This window comes from Equus przewalskii, chromosome 6 (genome assembly GCF_037783145.1).
Source record: "Equus przewalskii isolate Varuska chromosome 6, EquPr2, whole genome shotgun sequence".
NCBI classification, from domain to species: Eukaryota; Metazoa; Chordata; class Mammalia; order Perissodactyla; family Equidae; genus Equus; species Equus przewalskii.
This window is the reverse complement of record NC_091836.1, coordinates 13,351,766-13,355,202: the sequence shown is the minus strand read 5'-3', so window position 1 is coordinate 13,355,202 and position 3,437 is coordinate 13,351,766. Positions and strand designations below refer to the sequence as shown.

Sequence of the window (3,437 nt, the reverse complement as noted above, 5' to 3'; positions counted from 1 at the left end):
TATTTATTTAGATCTTTAATTTTTTTCAGCAATCTTTTATAATTTTCAGTGCATAACTCTTTTATTTCCTTGGTTAAATTTATTCCCAAGTATTTTATTGTTTTAGATATGATTGTAAATGGAATTACTTTTTTAATTCCTTTGTAGGTTCTTCATTCCTGGTATATAGAAACACAACTGATTTTTGTGTGTTGATCTTGTATTCTGAAACTCTGCTATTTTGTTCCTTAGCTCTAGAAGCTTTCTTGTGGATTCGTTTGGATTTTCTATATATGGGATCATGTTATCTGTAGATAGAGTAAATTTCGTCTCTTCCTCTCTTGCACTGGCTACAATTTCCAGTGCAATGTTGAATAGCAGTGATGAAAGTGGGCGTCCTTGTTTTGTTCCTGACCTTAGAGGGAGAAAGCTTTCAGTCATTCACCATTGAGTATGATGTTAGCTATGGGTTTTTCATAAATGCCCTTTTTTTTTTTTGCGGCTTTAGAAAGAGGTCAAAGTACCTGTATTTTTAATAATTTCTTGACATGGTAAAAGAATTTTACATTACGATCCAAGGGTGGTAGGGTGAGAAGAAGGGGCAGTGGGAACAATCCAACAAACAAAAAGGGAAACTGAGAAACATGTGGCAGGAGGAGGGAAGGGTTTTAGCTGGAAGGGATCTGGAGGATGGGTAGGGGGGGCACTCCCCAACTAAAATGCAATTGGTTTGTTACTGAGTACTATTCATGGGAAGACAGCATCCTCACTCCTTCTCTATAGAATATTGGGAGTCAAAATGATGCATCCAGGTGGAAATATGATTGGGGGTTGGAAGACAGAGACAGGGGAAGAATAAAAGTCAGAAACAGACACTGAGAGTCACCGGCAGGCTGACTGTAGATATCAACTCTTCAGTAGCGGTAGAATAAAAAAGTGGGGGTTGATGAGGATTAACACAAAAGCTTTCACAAGTGACATCTCTGGAAGATTCAAGAGATATGAGGCAACTCTTCTATGGTTTGACTTGCCCAGCAGCTTTCCACATACACAAAATGTGTACATGCATGTGTGTGCATACACACATGTATACACACAAGAGACTGCCTTCCCTGGGAGCACAATACTATAAATAAGAGAAATATTTTTCCCAAAGGGAAAGCCCAACAGGAAAAGCAGCATCTGGCCCTCACAGCTGCACACACGCCCATCCCAATTTACAACTGGCCTGGGAAGAGGCAACCAGGAGTCAGAGGACTGGCCTTTGCAATAACGCCCAAAGAGACTTGAATCACAGAGGATGGGGCCTTCCCCAATCCCTCTGCTTCTCATCTCTCGGTTCTCCTCCAACTCACCAACCTCTGGACACCAAGAGGCTGGAATATCAGGAGACGGCGGGGGCCCAGTGGTTGAAGACTAAGACAACTATCACCCTCTGAATGGTGTGTATGAGACAGGATTCGTGAGGGGAGGCGGGGGTCAGGCAAAGAAGCAGGAAGGCGTGTTCGTGTGAGTCTGTATGTGTGTGTATATCACGCACATATATGTATGTGAAAATCCTAGTTGTAAAAACATCTAAAGAAGCTAGGGACTTGGCTGAAGGTCTAAGATGTTTCTTGTCATGATCAGGTTCAAGGTGGGATGTGTGCAGATGGGAAATCCTAAATCATCACCAGGGCAACTGTGGCAAGGAGGATCCAACATCCCATAGCGGAAAGAGACACTAACTTTATGTCAGGAAGACAGGAGCTGGTACCTCCAATCCCAGTTCCTAAAAAACACCTAGCATTTTCCTTCCAGTTCCCTCAGCTTCTAACCAACTAATCTTCAAAAGGAAGAAAACACAAAGCCCAAGACACAGGGTGAGGGTGGTGGGGGAGAGAATACAAGTATTCTTGTGCTAACATCCTGTGCACACAAACCTGGAGTTCTCCAGAAATTAGGACAGGTCGGGTGTGGGTTATTAGGAAAAGAAATAGAAGAGTTCCTGAGGCCTGAAAAAAGAGGTAAACACGTCACAGAACTACATGAGAGTTTCATTAGACTCTAACTAAAAACAGAGAGAGGTGTGATTACTATTTCCAGCCAGTTTCCCCATCACAATAGTCATGTAACAAACCAAGGCAACGTCGGTCTTGAGCCAGACTCACAGAGTCCCCTGGCCCTGGCCCTGGCCTCAGTACAGTGTCTCGGCATTGCTGCTCCGGGGCCGTTTGATCTTCTCGATATTTTTCAGGATCATGTCATGTAGAGTGACATATTGATTCCTTAGCTCGGATATGATGAGTCGAAGGCTGATATATTCTTTCTCATCAATCTCTGTCACGGTGCGGCGATAGTCCTCCACATGGGGATATTTAGCTATTTTAGAAACCAATTTGGCTCTTGTAATATAATATCTAGAAATCTGGTCCAGATAAGATGCAGCTTCACTCTCAACGGTTCTTAGTTCTGCAACTGTCTCCTCCTGAATGGACACCCCAAAGTTGTTCCCATCTTCTATCCTAGGAATCAGAAGCTGTACCCACATTTTGACCGTGTTGCATTTCTTGATCAGCAGCCGAATCTCAGGTTTCACTTTCTCAATAATGTGTACGAGCTGCTGGTTGCTTTTAAGCATCCCATTGGGCATCACAAACACCTTGATTCCTTGGAAGGCCTCTTCACATTCATCCAACCTTCGCTTCTTGTAAGTGGGACCGTCCAGTCCATCGTGGCTATTGGTGAGAAGAATGGGGTCAGGGACTGGGAGATTCATGTCTGAGTGGATCTGAGTTAGGTCATGGATGTTTAGGATTGGTTCCTTCAAAAAACTATCAAGTTCTAACAACTTCTTTGGGAAAAAATTTGCCACCAAGTCTTCTGCCTCACTTGCGATCCGCTCCCTGAAAGAATCAACCTTGAGCTTCACTTCCTGATCCACCTTCAGCAACGAGGCCATGGCCGGCCGGGCCGTGTCCGTTCCGATGGAGACCGGAGGCGCTGTGGGCTCTGGGGACAGGGTCAGAGGGACGGGAGGAATCTCAGCTGCTCTCGGGACGCGGCCGCCCTCGCTGGCTCACTCAATGCTGTCTCGCTCCCTCCCTCCGTGCCGGCCGCCCGCCCGCTGCCTGCTCGCTCTCTCGCTAGCCCTCCCACATAAATGCCCTTTATCATGTTGAAGTTCTATGCTATTCCTAGTTCCCTTCTAGTCCTAGTTTTATGAGAATTTTTGTCATGAAAGGGTGTTGGATTTCATTAAATGTCTTTTCTGTGTCAATTGAGATGATTATGTGTTTTTTTCCCCCTTCATTCTATTAAGGTGATGACATTGATTAATTTTCTTAAATTGAACCACCTTTGCATTCCCGGGATAAATTTCACTTGGCCATGGTGTATAATCCTCTTAACATGCTGTTGGATTCAGTTTCCTACTATTTTGTTGAGGATCTTTGCTTCTATATTCATAAGAGATATTG

At 44.2% G+C, this 3,437-nt stretch overlaps 1 pseudogene; it reads right to left on the bottom strand.

Moving 5' to 3' along the window:
• Window positions 1-494: 494 nt before the first annotated feature.
• Window positions 495-3,109, bottom strand: LOC103561914 (proteasome activator complex subunit 3 pseudogene; annotated as a pseudogene).
• Between the last annotated feature and the right edge of the window lie 328 nt (window positions 3,110-3,437).